This window comes from Solanum stenotomum, chromosome 12, assembly GCF_019186545.1.
Source record: "Solanum stenotomum isolate F172 chromosome 12, ASM1918654v1, whole genome shotgun sequence".
NCBI classification, from domain to species: Eukaryota; Viridiplantae; Streptophyta; class Magnoliopsida; order Solanales; family Solanaceae; genus Solanum; species Solanum stenotomum.
Window position 1 is genome coordinate 18068115 of NC_064293.1, and position 18742 is coordinate 18086856.

The 18742-nt window shown below is 34.8% G+C and overlaps 3 pseudogenes; 2 read left to right on the forward strand and 1 right to left on the reverse strand.

Moving 5' to 3' along the window:
- Nucleotides 1–164: 164 nt before the first annotated feature.
- On the forward strand, nucleotides 165–11790 carry LOC125848554 (caffeoylshikimate esterase-like; annotated as a pseudogene).
- A 4381-nt stretch (nucleotides 11791–16171) lies between these two features.
- LOC125847181 (uncharacterized) lies at nucleotides 16172–17074 on the forward strand (annotated as a pseudogene).
- An 817-nt stretch (nucleotides 17075–17891) lies between these two features.
- On the reverse strand, nucleotides 17892–18724 carry LOC125847182 (uncharacterized; annotated as a pseudogene).
- Between the last annotated feature and the right edge of the window lie 18 nt (nucleotides 18725–18742).

Below are 18742 nucleotides of genomic sequence, written 5' to 3' on the forward strand. Positions count from 1 at the left end.
TTTCTTGAAATCGTATTATAATGTCATGGCTTTGAACTTTGAAGCCCAACAAGTTTTCCAGGAGGCATTCATTTGATGGTATTCTCGAGATTTGATTTTTATTTGTTGTAGCATTGAAAACAAGGACACCCAATTGTGTAAGGAGCGAGAAAGCAGCAATGAGGATGTCAGTGAAGTTTGAAGGTATAAGTGAGGAATTGCAGAAGATAAATAGATGCTAATATGGACAAAGTGGAAGCAAGGCGTCCTGCTAGGGATGCTTCTAAGGATATTCAATTGTCAATTGATCATTGTCTCTTTAAGCTACTTATTGAGAAAGAAGAAGCAATCACGTTTGAAGCATTGCAATACAGTGCATTTAAAGTGGTTATAGGTGGTTAAGAGTTTGTTAGAAAGAGCACATGGCACATGTGAGTTAGTTAGGGAGTTAAGTCAGACGTGAGCCTACTATATAATACATGTATGTGTAATCGGATTCATCAATTCAATATAGAAAATACTTTTATCTCTTCAAAGCAAAATATGTAGAAGTAAGTTCTCTATAGAATTCTTTCAATGGCTGTGTATTGGATCTAAAAATCGCAGTTAGATTTCACATTTTATCATGGTATTAGAGCGTTTTGGTTGAGATCAGATCATCGTTTGCATTATCCAGCTTGACGAGTTCGAGATTCAAGTTTGCAGGCTTCGATAATGGTTGAAACACAGAATGCACAAAACACAGAGGTTCTTCCAGTGGATCCTCAAACAGATCATAATCATCCGCTGCATTTGCAAGATTCAAATGCTCCTGGAGTTGCTCTAATTCCTATGAAGCTCACAGGCCCCGAGAACTATGGCGTGTGGAGCAGGTCAATGCGTATCGCGCTACTAGTCAAAAACAAACTTGGATTTGTGGATGGCACCTGCACGAGAAGTCAATACAAATGAGTTATGTTAGCTAAATGGGAGAGGTGTGACGCTGTAGTACTATCGTGGATTAGTGCAGCTATTGCACCTGAATTAATGACTAGCATAGTTTATGCTTCGAGTTCAAAGAGGACCTGGGAGGATTTCAAAGAGAGATTTGACAAATCGAACTTGACAAGGATTTTTTATCTGTGGAAGGAGATTAGTATGCTAACACAGGGAACAGACTCTGTAACAAGCTATTATTCAAATATGCGAGATATATGGGATAAGATTGATGTAATGGTGCCGAATCCTTCATGTGATTGTGAGACATCAATGCCTTATGTTGAACACCTCAAGCAACAGAGGTTACTTCAATTTTTGATTGGATTGAATGAAAGTTTTGCCCAAGTGAGAAGTTCTATTTTACTTAATTCGAACATTCCTAGCGTTAATCAGGCGTATGCTATGGCTATACAAGAAGAGAGTCAGAGAAAATTAGGTAATACAGATTCAGGAAGTGAACCTTTAACAATGTTCGCAGGGAGAAATTCTAATGTCTCCAACAATCCCTATCATAATCAAGGACCAGGAAGGGCTTCACACAACCAATCACAAGCTCATCATCAAGGGCAATCTTCACAGGGCAGGAGATCTGGAACTGTTATTTGCGAACATTGTGGCTTTAAAGGACATACTAAAGACACTTGCTATAGGATAATAGGCTTTCCGGCAGACTTCAAAAGTAAGAGGAAATCACAACCTGATGGTTTCAAGCCACAGGTTAATAATGTCACAGTTGAAGCAGAGAGTAATGAAGAAGGGAGGTTCAGTTTTCCAGGAGGTTATTTTACCAAAGATCAATACAATGAAGCATTGAAGAAGCTGTATCCAACAGGTAGTTGCAAGGCCAATGCACAAGCAGGTATGAATGTTGTAAGAATTGATTTTCCAGCTGTTGATTGGATAATTGATTCAGGAGCTTCACATCATGTAACATATTATGAAGCACTTTTGAATAAGTCAAAATCAGTAGATAATTCAAAGAACAATAAGGTTCAAGTTCCCACATGCAATATAATTCAGATTGAATATATTGGAGATATAATGATCTTAGGAAACCATTGGTTGAAAGATGTGCTGCATGTTCCAGATTTTAAATTCAATTTGCTTTCAGTCTCCAAACTCACCAGGGATTTCAATTGTGTGGTGTCATTTTATCCTGACCAATGTATATTGCAGGAGCTCTCCAATGGGAAGGTGATTGGGATTGGTAGAGAGGTGGATGGACTCTATATCTTAAAGAATCACATAACACTTACCTTTGGAGCAGTTATCAAGGTTGAGGATGCTCAGAGATTGTGGCATCTAAGGCTAGGACATCCTTCTGTAGGAATCATGAAGACATTGAAACATAAGGTGAATGAAACTATACAACAAGAGTGCATGATTTGTCCATTAGCTAAGCAATGTAGGTTAAAATTTCCAGTTAGTACTTCTAAATCTGGTAGTTTGTTTGACTTGATTCATTTAGATGTATGGGGTCCTCATAAGCATCCTACATATGATAGAAAGCATTATTTCTTGACTATTGTGGATGATTACAGTAGATTCACTTGGGTGATGTTGTTACAATCTAAGAAAGAAGTAGTGGTAGTCTTCAAGCATTTTCTCTCTATGGTTTGTAATCAATTTGCTATTGGAATAAAAGTTGTGAGATCAGATAATGGTACTGAGATTTTCAATGGTTCTATGGCTGATTTGTTGCTTAATCATGGAATCATTCACCAAAGTAGTTGTCCATATACACCTCAACAGAATGGGGTTGTAGAAAGGAAACATAGACACATCCTAGAGATAGGAAGAGCTTTGAAAATACAATCACACATACCTAGCAGGTTTTGGGGTAATTGTGTGTTGACTGCTGATTATCTTATCAATAGATTGCCTAGTGTGTTATTAAATGGGAAATCTCCCTATGAGATGATGTATCAGAGGCCTCCTAATCTTGATCATTTAAGGGTGTTTGGTTGCTTATGCTTTGCTACTACATTGCCAAGAAGAGATAAATTTGTTGCAAGAGCTAAGAGGGCAGTTTTCATTGGTTACTCTTCTACTAAAAAAGGATACAAACTTTATGATTTGGAAACTAAGACTGTATTCATAAGTCGGGATGTCATATTCAGAGAAAACATTTTTCCTTTTCAAGGTGATCAGTCACAAAATCCCCTCCCTCTACTCTCACCTTTTCTGCAGGATGCAAGTGTTTCATCTGATCATATCATTGATGTACTCCCTACTGTTGTTGCCCAACCCATGAGTTCGCCAGAAAATTCTGAGTTATCTCCTGCTGATCCTCCTCCTGATGCTGCCACATTAGAACAAGTTGTTGTTAATGAGACAGAGTCTGCAACACTTTCTCAGGACATTGTTTACATCCCTACTCTATTCAAATAGGGCGAAACATCGCGGTGACTCAAAAAATAATCAATTGATTCAATTTTAAAAGAATTTTAAAGGAATCGCCACCTAATTTTAGGAAAAAACTAGGAAACCATTAAGTGATCTACGAAACCATTAGATTCTAAGTAAGGGGTTCAAGTTATTTCGAAGGGAAGGGGTTAGACATCCTTCGAAATCCACAAATGCGGATCCCGATTGAATTCATTTTTTTCAAATTGAGGAGTAGGATAAAATATTGTACAAGTATAATAAACATGCAATATACACAAGTAATATGATAAAACAATAATATAAGAATCTGCCTAAATTTGTCTATCGTCAATAATATACAATAATGAATAAAAGTATAATTCGAACCTAGTTCGAATAGCTTCAATGGAAAGCATTTCCGAGGTACCTGTAAACACACTTAATAAAAGTGTTAATAGTAAATAAATATAAATAAAATAAATAACAACTTAAAATAAAAATCCGTCTTACTAACATGGAAGACCTCCAAAATCGACGGAGATATTTTCTCATTGGCCATTTTTAACAAATAAAATATATATAAACTTAAACTAAAATTTCGTCTTTTAAAATGGGAAAACCTCTAAAACCGACAGAGAGATTTTTTCATTGGTCAATTTTAATAAATAATGTATAATTTAATGAAAGGACAAAATATTCCAAATAATTTAAGAAATATGACCAACATATAAGAAACACCTAATCAAACAAATTACTTATCTCAAAATAATAATAATAATGAACAATTCAGAATAAGCATAGAACTAATAAATGAACAACAACTATAATAAATGAATCAAACATTGCAGTGAGGGCGCTGTAAAACATAAATACTCATTAAAAAAAATGTAAATCAATTTAAAATAATATTATGAAAGAAAAGATAAATCAAGATACTCCTTAAGTTACTCTAACAGTGCCAACAAAGCAATATCAGAATCAATGTTTGACCAATCTTTCAAATCAGTGATGAGAAATACTCAAAATAAATAATAATATAATAAGTAATTAATAAACATACAATTCATACAACTATAATATAATGATAATAGCAAATAGACAGATTATTAAAATATTAGTAAATAACTAAAGTAAAATAAACAAAATGGGTCACTGGACAACTTCAACACATCAACAAGGATTATTTTAAGGTAACAAGCTATAAGGAAACAATATTTAATACCTAATAAGAGATAGACAAAAGAGGAGGACAGTGGAGTAGATCTGGTTCATCGAAGTTCGTCGGAGTTGGATTGTTTGCCGGTGGTCGCGTCTGGTTCAGAGCTACGCCGGAGCTTGGAGTTCATTTGAATGACAGCAGGTTACCTGCAAAATAAGAGAAAAAAATCGTGAAAGGGGAGAGGGGAAGGGACTGGTTCGTTTAGCTCCGATTCATCGGAGCTTTGAGCTCCTCACCGAAGCTGCTGCCCGGAAAATGAGAAAAAACGAAGGGGGGTTTTGTGGTGGCATTGGTGAGGGAGAGGGATGGTTTCGTGTGGTGTGACCTGCTGTTGTTGTTGGTTCGTCGGAAAACATGGAAATGGGGTCGTTTCTGGTGGCTTCGGGTCACGGTTTTGGTGGTTTTGGGTCTGTTTTCATGAGGTTTGGGGGGGCCATTTGGTTGCTGTTTTCGGTCTGGTTTGTTGTTACTTGGAGAGAGCTGCTGATTGTTGTTTGTTGGCTGTTTTCAGGCGGTTGTTCGGTGGTGTGAACTGCTTGTGGTAACTGGTGGGTTTCTAGGAGGAAGGAGATTGAGGAAATGGGGGTTGAGGGCTGGTGGTTCTTGCTGGAAAAAGGAAACGAAAGAATGGGGGGTTTTGGGTTGCCCGGATTGGTGACCGGAACCCTTTTGTGAATAAAAATCTGAGAAGTTTATAACCCCATTCTAAAAAATAAATTCACCACTCTTTGCTTTTGACCTAAAATTTACTTAAGTAGGGGAGTTGCAATACAATGGGCTTGGGATTGTGGCCCAAATTTATCGATCAATCTGTATATGTAAATTTTATTTGTATTTTGAATGAATTTTTATACTGTGCGAAAATATCAAAATGAATATTAGTAAATGTAACAAATAAAATGAATATTAAAAAATATTTAATGAACACAACTAATGACATGTAAAAATGCAATTTTAAAATTAACTCATAAAATATCACAAATTTTGATAAATAAGAATAGTTATTGATAAACTTATTTAAAACTATAAATTTTTTATTTTGAACTATTAAATAAATAAAACTTAAAAGTTACGAATTTTAAAAATGTTAGGCCAAAATTGGGTGTCAACAGACATACAAGTGCATCCTGATGGAGAGGAACATGAACCAGCAGCCTCACCTCAGGAGGAACACATAGTTACTCCACCTGTATCTAGAAAGACAGGAAGAACATCCAAGCCTCCCATCTGGATCAAAGACTACATTGTCCCATCTAAGTCAAGCCTTTACTCTATCACAGATCATGTACACTATGCTCATTTGTCCAAAGGATATCAGGACTATGTTCAGTGTTTTTCAACCCTAGTTAAACCCAAATCCTTCAAGGAAGCATCTCAAGATGATAGATGGGTTTCAGCTATGCAAGAAGAGATTAAAGCTTTAGAAGATAACCAAACTTGGGATATTGTAGACTTGCCTGTTGGTGCTCAGGCAATTGGCTCAAAGTGGATGTACAAAATTAAATATAAATCTAATGGTGAGGTGGATAGATTTAAGGCCAGACTAGTGGCTAAGGGGTACACTCAGAGGGAAGGACTTGACTACCATGAAACTTTTTCACCAGTTGCAAAAATGGTGACTGTCAGGACAATCATCAGTTTAGCTACTTTCTATGGCTGGGATATTTGTCAAATGGATGTAAGTAATGCTTTTCTGCAGGGTGATTTGCATGAAGATGTTTATATGGATTTACCTCTTGGGTTTCACAGAAAAGGAGACCACAAAGTTTGCAAGCTCCAAAAGTCCCTATATGGTTTGAAGCAAGCATCTAGACAATGGAACATTAAGTTCACTGATGCTCTACTGAAAGAAGGTTACTGTCAAAGTGCTCATGACCATTCTTTGTTCACCAGGAAGCATGGGGGTGATTTGGTGGTGCTTCTGGTGTATGTTGATGATTTGTTGATTATTGGCACAAGCTCTAAGATGATTGATAAAGCTAAGTCCACCTTACACCAACACTTCAAAATGAAAGATTTGGGAAAGCTGAGGTATTTTTTGGGAATAGAGGTGATGCAGTCCAAGGATGGAATCTTGTTGAACCAAAGGAAATATGCACTACAACTCATTGCAGACACTGGTCTTAGTGGTGCAAAACCAATTAGCACTCCTGTTGAATTTAACCACAAGTTCACTAGTCTTGTTTTTTATCAACATACAGGTGATAATTCTGATCCAGAGTTGGATGATGCCACAGCATATCAAAAACTAATAGGGAAGTTGATTTACTTAACAATAACAAGGCCAGATATAGCATTCGGAGTTCAAACTCTAAGTCAATTTATGCAACACCCTAAGGTGTCACATTGGGATGCAACTCTTAGAATTGTGAGATACATTAAAAAGTCTCCTGGTCTTGGTGTTTTTTTGAAAAAAGGAGAAGTTACAGAATTGACTGGGTATTGTGACTTTGACTGGGCTTCTTGTCCTAACACCAGGAGGTCTGTGACTGGTTATGTGATAAAGTTGGGAGAATCCTTAATCTCTTGGAAGTCCAAGAAACAACAAACTGTGAGCAGAAGCTCTGCTGAAGCTGAGTATAAGAGCATGGCAGTAGTGGTTTCAGAATTGATTTGGCTTTCAGGGTTATTACAGGAGTTAAATGTATCCATCTCAGCTCCTATTAAACTATTTTCAGATAGTAAGTCAGCTATACAAATTGCAGGGAATCTTGTTTTCCATGAGAGAACAAAGCATATTGAAATTGATTGTCACTTCATTAGGGACAAGGTGAAGTCTGGTTTTATAGATCCTCAGTTTATATGTTCTACCATGCAGCTGGCTGATGTATTGACAAAAGGGCTTGGCACAAGACAACATGACTTCTTATTATCCAAGCTTGGTGTGTTAGATGTGTTTCAACCACCAGCTTGAGGGGGGGTATTGAGAAAGAAGAAGCAGTCACGTTTGAAGCATTGCAATACAGTGCATATAAAGTGGTTATAGGTGGTTAAGAGTTTGTTAGAAAGAGCACATGGCGCATGTGAGTTAGTTAGGGAGTTAAGTCAGATGTGAGCCTACTATATAATACATGTATGTGTAATCGGATTCATCAATTCAATATAGAAAATACTCTTATCCCTTCAAAGCAAAATATGTAGAAGTAAGTTCTCTATAGAATTCTTTCAATGGCTGTGTATTGGATCTAAAAATCGCAGTTAGATTTCACATTTTATCAGTACTGCTTAGTTGATTGAAGAATTAACCTAGATATTCGTTCATCCAACTGATTAAAGCTAAAAATAGACGTATAATATGTGTATAATCTATGTCTACTGGCTAGAAAAGTAAACAGTAAATCTGTTTGACTATTTGTGTAGAGATCCCGATTTGATGTTTCTTGATAGGGTTGTATAACTTGCATATTACACCGAGATTATATGAAGCATCTACAAATAGATCATTTCGAAGAGAAGGGATTTAAGTTGTTCACTATTCATTCAAAGCATAAGTTCATGTTTGACCTTTAGATTCAAGGGCATAACTAGACTGACCATTCCCTATTTCTGTCATTAGTCGATTAAAACAGCAGTAATACATTTTACTGATTGAAAGCAGCAGTACTGCATTTTTTCCTAATCTAAGGGCAGAATAATCAAAGCTTTACTAACTCAAAAACACCTTTATGTAAATTTTCTTAACCCAGTTTACTATCCAATGGAAATCAAGTGGTTTCAGTTCTCTTTTCCTCTTTCAATTCTTAAAATAATGAAAGACACTTGTGGTTGATGTATTCTGAGCTGTATCATTTGTGTGATAAAAAAATTGTTTACGTATGTGCAATGGAGTTATGACAGTTGAGACTTTATAAACACTTCTTCAACTTTCTAATTTTTCTTCGACTGCAGGTAGTGGTCATGAGGAACTGAATCCTTTTAGAAAGTGTCATGTTACTTGTTCTTAATTTGATTTGATGATTCTTTATTTGCTTTCCCGCAGATGCCACATGCTGGATTGAAGATGAAGGAGGTACACCTTTTTTCTTACATCCTCATTTTCCTCTCTTGAAAATTCAAGTTATTCTTGAAGCATCCTATTTCTTTTCTAAAACAAAATGATCTCTTGTGTAATTACTTCTGCATGTACTTTCTTGCAGAGTGAGATTATGAACTTGCCTTCTTTTCATCTTTTTTCTTTGAATTCTAGATGAAGTTAATATGACATCTCATAGTTACTTCAATGCCTTTTCTAGTGCAGCAAGATTTTCTTTGTGTGCAACGATATCTTTAACACTTGTAACTTACAACAAAAACATACCCAACGTGATCCTATAAGTGGGGTATGGGGGAGTGGTGTGTATGCAGCCTTACCTTGCCTTGAGAAGGTAGAGAGGTTGTCTCCCATAGACCCTCGGGCCTCGGCTCAAGCAATTAATACCTATAACTTCATCTTAAGAAAATTGGACCTTGGCATCAAAGAATCTTATAAAATTGTGAATTAGAATATGACAAAATACAGTCATCTTTTTTCTCATATAGTCAAGAAGGTTTTATTTTTTTAAGATTATGGAGGACCATGCAGTATGAAATTAATTTCAGGACATCAAATGAAACTTGGTTTCCAATCACTTCGAATGTAGTTATTCTGTCATGTGAATGAAATATGTATCGCTATACAAATTTAAAGGGGAAAGAAGAGAGTAACTCTAGAAAGATTTGTTTGGTTAAAGAGTTCTAATTTTTGTGAAACACATTGAATGAAGGCGGTAGTTATCTCAACTTTTTCAATATGGAATGAAGGGGATAGTTTGAGAAAGATGACTTAATTCACCTGAACTATGCACTATGACTGGATATTGTCTTCCTTTTCCTAGAAGTGCCAAGCAAATGAGAAGAGTCTAAATATATGGTAATTTATAGCATCTAATATTAGCATTTTGGTATAAAATTCATGATTTGTTATGTGTTTTACTTTACATAGTTCTGTGAAATTTGGTGGCACAGTCATATGAGGTTAATTCTCGAGGACTAGAGATCTTCTCTAAAAGTTGGCTTCCAGAGACAATCCCCCCCAAAGCCATGGTATACTTCTGTCATGGTTATGGTGATACATGCACATTTTTTGTTGAAGGTTTGTGGTTGGCAAACACGTATTAAGTCTCAGACTAGTATTTCTTGGGAGATGTTCCTGAAACTTGTCTTTCTTCTTAGGCATTGCAAGAAAACTAGCATCTTCCGGTTATGGAGTATTTGCCATGGATTATCCTGGATTTGGTCTTTGAGAAGGTCTTCATGGCTATATACCAAGTTTTGACAAGTTAGTTGATGATGTCATTGAGCATTACTCGAAGGCGAAAGGTACAACTTGCCCCAGTGAACTTATTTTTCATCTTTTTCATCTCATGGATTCTTTTGATAGGTCCGAGACTCTGGTAAAATGTAGAAGCCAGAATTAATTAGTTAAGGAAAAGATATACCAACTAAAGAATAACAAAATCTGATGAATGCAAAAGCTAAGATTTGAACGCATGAAAAGACAAAAGACAATATTTAAATCAAACATTCAGTAGGAAGAGACTATCCTACTGAGCTAAGCAATGCATGAACTTAAAATGTCTTGCTAATGGAGTAAACATTCATCTGTTTGATTGAACTTCTGGCACTTTCTTTCTAAAAAAAATGTTACGTTCACCTTATTATGGTCATAAATGAATAGTCAATTTTGTCAAGAAGAAAGATTGAGAGAGTGAACTATTTAAAAAATGCATGTTGTGATTTAGTTCCTTGTAGAATGAAGAAAGGCCTCAAAGTTTGACAGTGTATGTAACTCTGCGACAAACTAAAAGATCATATCCTATTACTGTTCCAAATCAAATTTGAACTCACAAATTCATTATTTATTCATAACTTGGAGTATAACTCATGGTGCTAAGTTACCTCATCCATCTTCATTTTTGTCAAGCAATGTTGATGACTAGGGCATTAAATGATGAACAGCAGATCCCCCGTGTGTTCCTTCCACATTCTAAAATGTTTAGGGTATGAAGAAGACACCCTCCCTTGTTATTCTATATTTCTGCACCTACTTTGACACTAGGTATGTAATTAATGAGTAAATTTGAAAATATACTTAGAAATACGAGGGCCCAAATTGGACAGAGGCGAAGTCACGGTTACAGAAGAGATTCAACTGAATCCCCTTCGCCAAAAAATTGTACTAAATATGCAGCTATATAAAAAGTCTTCTTTATGTGCATATATATAAATTGTTGAATCCCCTAGACACAAGAGAGCATTTCTTTAGATCTCCTTAAGGAAAGCAAGAATTATATTGAGAAAACCTAGAGAGGAGTTTAAGTAAACACTACGGGAACAGAGGGAGAACTTTTTTGGCAGTTGAATGAAACCAAATTAGTGTCAGTCATTCGAGTTGATCTTCTAAGTATTAGCAGGGGCTTTGAACATTGGGCATGCTGACATTGTTGGAACATGGTCATTATTGGTCAAGTCCCATTATGATGTGACATCTCCTAAGGCAATCGGATAGTGAAATAGAATAGATTCACCTTTCATACCAGAGAAGTTAGATTTTTAGGTATGCCATATGCAGGGTGTTGCTCATTTCTGGAGATGGGGGAATTATAACACAGATGTCGTCCTACATTGGACAAAAACATAAAAATTTAGGCTGTATTAACCAAGTTCTTAAATCTGATGTCTCCATGAATGTATTATACCTAATACAACTCTCTCCAGGTAAATGACATCTCATATACGTCTGGGCAAGAGGTCCCAAAATCAAGTAGTGGAAAATAACCTAATTACATCTTATTCTTCTTGACACACTACTGAAAAAGCAATCGACAGTTAAATGCTGGCTGCAGAAAATCCAGAGATATGCAACCTACCAAGCTTCCTATTTGGGCAATCAATGGGTGGAGCAGTAGCTCTGAAGGTGCACATGAAGCAACCTGATGCATGGAACGGTGCTGTTCTTCTCGCACCGCTGTGCAAAGTAAGTTTCTGGAGACTATTCTCAATTTTAATTGATGTTATCGTCTTAATTAGATCCATAGTTTTGAGTGATGAATGGTATTGTTGTACAGATTGCAGATGACATAGTACCACCATGGTTAGTTACACAAATTCTAGTGGGCATAGCAAAATTTCTTCCAAAGCAAAAGCTAGTTCCGCAGCAGGATCTAGCAGAGTTTTCATTCAGAGATGTGAAGAAGAGAGAACAGGCATGTGGTCTTTCTATTCTGTAACAGCTCTTAGACATATGTCAATTTTAGGACGGGAAGAGTAGAGGTTAGTAGTACAATAGTCGTTTAGAAATTTATAGTCGCTATTAGCTCTCTCACTCACCTGAAAAAAGGTTTTTGCATAAGGGGGGTTTCAATATGAAATGCTTGATTTATTGAACATAATAATTACAATCACCGGCTTCAACATGTTTATATCTCGTGGGATTTCATGTTATAATGTACTCTCTACTGTTTTCTTCTGCATGCAGGCTGCTTATAATGTCATTGCTTACAAGCACAAACCCCGTCTACAAACAGCAGTGGAGTTATTGAATACCACCCAAGAATTAGAGAAACAACTAGATAAGGTGTCATGTGTTTTCATTTTCTGTTTATCTTAGTATAGATTATCATTATATTTACTGTTTATAAGTGATTGGAGCCTATGCCTTTGCATGCCAGTAAGTCTATGATTGGAAACTTGAAACTCAATTGTCCTCACTGCATATCTTTGTTGGTGTTGCTAACTGTTTCTGGTCATTATACCTGTCACTAGTTTTGGCTTTGTAATTCATTCAAGATGGTACATCTTTTTCTGCTTGACAAATATTGTAGAAGAAAAGTGTCCATTACTATGATCTCCTTCAGAAATTTCTTTCTGAAATCGAGAGGGGGACAGGAATTGGGGTTAAAAGGAGAAAGCGGATACTGATGACAACTGGCCTTTTCATATGCTAGACTTCAAATGTACCTGATTCGGTCACTTTTCGTTGCTCTTTATCCTTGTGATGTTTGTTCAACTTGGTTTTTTCCTGCTTCATGAAAGCATTAACTAACTGTCATCACTCCAGGGTGATATACTTTTTGGATAGACAAGATATCTAAACAATAACTAACAGTTTGACGATTTTGTAGGTCTATCTGCCATTGCTAATATTGCATGGAGAGAATGATAAAGTGACTGATCCATCCATCAGCAAAGCATTTTACGAGAAGGCAAGTAGTTCGGACAAAAACTGATCCTTTGTAAGGATGCTTATCATTCTTTGCTCGTGGGTGAGCCGGATGAGATGATACTTCAAGTTCTTGGTGACATAATTTCTTGGTTGGATGAGCATACTTCCTAGTAATTACTTTTTATTTTTATTTTTTGTTCTGCCCATTTTTTCATGGTTTAGGGAGACAGTGGTAAGATTACTGAGTAGCTTATTCCTGCGAATAAACTGTAAACCTGAGTTTTGAGCGTTTTGAAGCTGCTTCTGCTCTGAACATGACAAGAATGTAACTTTCTTGATGGTTTTAGAGGAAGCTGATAGCTTGGGCTTTATTTGGTGCTCATTGCGAATTTTCACCCTTTTTGTTTTAGAGGGAGCTGATAACTTCTTTTAAACTTCTAATTAAAAATGAAAGAATATTTACCGTTACACCACATTGGTGAGTCGTGGGATGCTATGATATGGCATATGCTAAGATATTTGAAATATCAGTTCAGTAATTTTGATTTGTGGTTTCAAAATAATATTTAAATAGGATAAGACACAAGTTTCTCTCAAACTACATGTAAAATCTCACCAACACATATTCTATTACTACCCGGATTAGTTTATTATGTACTTTTTGTGCTACTTTTATGTTGACATGACACCTTGCGTGACTGCAATGTTATAAGGCGTTTGGGAATATTATAGTGGCACGTCTGCATAAAAAGAGCACAAAAATATAGAATAATTCAATACTTTTAAGTTCAATTTCAGTATTTTGTTGTATGGTAAATAGATATGGATAGTTTATTCAACTTTGAATTATACATACTCATATAATAGAAAATTATGAAACTTTTTTAAAAACCGTTTAAATTATATCATATTAACACCTTAAACATATCAGATCATATCATATATTACTATAAGTGGGAACAAAAATCATCATATCATATCACATATTTTCTACTATATTATAAAAGAGAGTTTAGGCCCAAGTATAATATATAATAGTAAAAATTAGGCAAATGACATAGTATAGGAAAGAAATTACTTCCTTTCCCTACTCTTTCATTAATTACCAAAAATCCCTTATTTAGTGTTTTCCGGATACATAATATAGCAGCATGGATACTTTAATTTATAACGGGCTGATACTTAAATTAGTAAGTTGTTGTTATCAGTTTAATGTGTTAAATAAGGGATTAAAAACTGAAATTATAATTGACTCCCACAAATCATGCTTACGTTTCTTCCTTCAACCAATCAATCGTTCATAATCGTCTAACTGAATTTATTTTTTTTAATTTCAAATCACGCTTATTTTTTTAATCCTCTAACGTTCTCCCTGTTCTTCTAAAAAACAGTAAAAGTTTTATCTCTCTCAAATTTGGAACGCTATTTTGTGAAGATTCGACATGAATATTTCGATCTTGTTAAGGCATTCTGGATCATGGGAAAGCGATGTTAGATACGAACGATACATAAGCGATGGTATAGTGGTTTGTGAAAATATTTCGTTTGTGAATCTTATTTCAGCAATTATAGCTGAATTGGGTATTGATGAATTGAAAAAAAACATTGAGGTCAGATACGTTGTTGAAGGAAATTCGTCTCCATTGTATATTCGGAATGATATGGGGGTGAAATTGTACATAGAAATTAAGAAACATGAGGTGGGATTCGGTATGTATCCTCTATGCATTGATACCTCGAATAAAAGTGATGAAGAGATACAAAATTTCGATGCAACAACAGGTGCAATCGTGTGTGTTGAGGGTGGAAAAAGCGACGCAAAGGCTCTAACCATTGTTGAATCAAAAATTGGTGATTCATACTACATACCAGAAATGGAGGTGAAGAATTATATATCAGATACAAATATTTTTGTTGTTGAAGTGAAACAAATGTACAAGGATAAGGCAACTCTAAAGGTAGTAATGGAAAAATATAAAATAAAGAATAACTTCAATTTTAAGATTAAAAGATCTGATAACAAAAGGTATGTGATAAAATTATCTGATAATTTTCTTCATTTTTTTTCTAGTGTTTGTTAATATGTTTACCATGACACTAATAACATGTGTTACGTGCCGTCGTAGGTGTTACGTATCATGTTCGTTTTGAATTGCTTATGGTTATTTATGTATAAATTTAGAATGGTAGATGAAAAATGATTAGTTTGAAAATTGTGAGCAATGGATACAATAAATTATCATATTTAGTGAATTTTGAATTGGGTATCAAATTTGCATCTGAACATGATTGAATGTGTACTCATTAAACTTTCTGGTATAATAATATATTTTGTGTTGTTCTTCTGTTTTTATTCATGTATTAGTACATTAAACCTGATCAAGTAACAAATATATATGGTGTAATTGCAGCTACGTATTAGTCTGTTATTCAGATGATTGTTGTTGGAAATTGAAGGCCTCTGTTAGGAAAAATTCAGACATATTCAAAGTTAGATACTTTAATAGTGAACATAGATGTCCATTGAGGGATAGGGCATTAAGTAAGGTACAAGCTACCATTGGGTTTGTTAGTGGTGTGACAGCTCCAATATTGGGGAATCATAAAAGGAAACATACTCCCAACGATATAATTACTGATATTAGGGCACTCTATGGAGTTGAAATTTCTTACCAGCAAGCATGGAGGTCTAAAGAGCGAGCATTGGAAATGATCAGGGGAAAGCCTGCTGATGGATATAAACAGATGCCAAGATACATATATATGCTGGAAATTGTGTATCCAAATTCATATATAAGGATGCACAAGTCGGAAAAAAATGAGTTTATGTATCTATTCATATCATTAAGGCCAATGATGAGAGGGTTTGAATTCTGTAGGCCTGCTGTTGTTGTTGATGCTTCACATCTTAGCGGAGCTTACCGAGGGACATTTGTATCGGCAAGTACACTCGATGGGGCAAGTATATTATGTTGTTTATGAATTTATTTATTTTTTGAAGTAACTTTAATATTCTGCAATATCTAAAATAATTTTGAACTATAACATATATGATACTAAATAACTTCATATCATTAAATATATTTTGAACTAGAACGTATATGATACTAAATAACTTCATATCATTAAGGCCAATGATGAGAGGGTTTGAGTTTTGGAAATTAATGTTTTGTGTTTCTATGTTAGGTTGCATATTGTCTTTAGCTTATGGAATTGTTGACACGAAAAATGATTGTTCATGGACATGGTTCTTTCAACAGTTTAAAAATGCATTTGGTGAGAGAGATAAAATGTGTGTTGTATCTGACAGAAATGAAAGCATAAAGAAGGGTGTAACTATTGTTTTTCCAAATGTTCCTCATTTTGCATGCATATGGCACCTCTGGAAAAATGTTTGTTCAAACTTTAGGAGAAGCAGGTCCATACTAAGTGATCTGTTTTATTCAATGGTAAAGGCTTTTAGAAAAGAGGATTTTGAAAAATTGATGGCTAAATTGAAAAAAATAGATGGCAGAGTAAAAGAGTATCTTCAAGATGCTGGGTATGAGAGGTGGTCTAGGTCTCATGCAACAGTGGACCGTGGAAGAATGATGACTTCAAATATAGCTGAATGTATCAATGGTTGCCTTGTTGATGCACGACAACTACCTGTTATAGACTTTCTGGAAGAAGTTAGAATTCTATTTGGTTCTTGGAATTGCAAAAATGGAGAAATAGCATTTTATACAAAGGAAACATTAGGGAGGAGATTTAAAGAAATATTGATTATAAACGCTTCAAAATGTGCAACAATGAAGGTACATATTTGTCTTACAAGTATTATGTATCTAACTTTACTTCTAATTATATTGTTGTGTATACCAAATGAAAAAACATGTGATATATCTCTAATTTGTAAACAATTGCAGGTTGTTGCATCTTCTGAGTTTATTTTTTCAGTGTATGAAGGTGGGATAAGATACATTGTTTGTCTTGAGAGAAAAACCTATTCATGTGGTAGATTTCAACATGACGAGATACCTTGTGCGCACGCAATGGCCGTTTTGAAGAAGAAGAATATTAAAGATGTACACCCCTACTGCTCTGATTACTATAAACATGATGCATTAGCAAATACTTATGCAGTTCCAATGGAACCAATGCCAGACAAAAATGATTGGACAGCTCCGTAATGTGTTTTGAAAGAAGTGGTCTTGCCACCAAGCTACAAAAAAATGCTTGGTAGACCAAGAAAAAAGAGGAAGAAAAATCCTGACAAAAAGCTAAGCACAAAAACGAATTGTTGTGGACGTTGTGGACAAGAAGGTCACAATATAAGAACATGTACTTTCTTTCCAAAATTTTTTTGAAGATTACTTTTAAGGATTTTCCTGCTTCATGTGTACTAAGTTTCTGGATATTTTGAATATGCTATTAAGATATTATCATTTGGTATGATTTTAACTTTATAGATAAATGTTACAAGAGACAAACTGTTGTTTGATACTAAATATATTGCGATAAGCTGTTTTATACCTAGTGCATAACAGATTGTATCTAACAACTAAGTTATGTGATAAATTATTTAGTATCATATACGTTCTAGTTCAAAATATATTTTGGATAAAATGTGTATCATATTAGTAATAATTATTTGGATATTTTGTATCTGATACACAATAGAATATTACCTTTATATCTTTATATAAAAATTTGTTGATTTTTTTTATTTAAAGCAATGTTACAAGATTCAACATGTTAAATGATACTAAATATATTGAAACTTAATTGTTTTTGTACCAATTGTAACATATTATTTGATAGTAAATGTATATCATATACATAATAATTGAATGGATATTGTGTATCTGAAAATAATATGTTATCATAATTTGTGATTTGCATCAAGGCCACCACATGTTTTAATAGATACTAAATAAATTGAAAATTAGTTGTGGACCCAATTATGGAATATATAGTATCATATATTATGTATCTGATAGTTATATTGTAGCAGCAGTATTGATGTATAAGATACATAAATTGGAAAAATAATTAAAATTGGAATACAATTTTTGACAAAAACAGTCTTCAAATTAATAAATACTTAGAAATACAGTGTTGGAAAGGGAAGGAATATTACAAAATACTAATTAATCGTATCTTCAACACAATACTAAAACATAACTATTCTATATTAATCAGTCCAGCTTCTGCTGGTATAGTGTAGAAACTCTTCGGCCTTGTAGGATCATCGTTATCGCTAACATATCCCGCCTTGAACTTGTCCATACCATACTTCCATAAGAGTGTAGCATATCTATTGCGAAGATAGTCACTCCGAAAACTTATAGATGAAATGTTGATTTCATCGCTCAAATATTCAACAAAAGCAGCTACATACATTCCACAATCACTGCACACAAAAAGTAGATACATTAAAAAAGTGAATTAAATATGTAAGTAAACAAATTATTTTACAATACTAACAGGCTATCACTTTGTTGTTGCATAATGTCTTGAACATATTCCACCTCAAACGACTGTTGTGGACCCAACAGTTCACCAGTTTCCTTGTCTTTCTACGCCTCCATTGATGCCCAATCAGTTCTCTCCGTTTTATCAAAGAACCCACTATCATGAAGATAGTTTGGAAGCATTACAGACAACTTCTTTATCTCTTTTGCATAAAATTTTTTCCTTGATACCATAGACGAGTCATACACTCGTATTAACCTTTCCTTTAAAACAACCACAGCCAACACCCAATGAAAATCTTCGCCACAATTAACCGGAATATAAACCTCATCTACTAGGTGCCATGGTAAAGCAGCTGGGATCGAAAACCCACTTATGATGTCTTTGATAGACCTTTCATAAGCAGCTACCGTAACACCACGATCAATATGTTCCTGTGTACTAAAAGTATCATCTGCAGGAGAGCAATGATACCTCTTGTATACAATGTCGATATATGACTTGAACAAACAGTTGACCGTAGTGTATAAGTACTGATCCATGCTTCTTAATTTTGACTT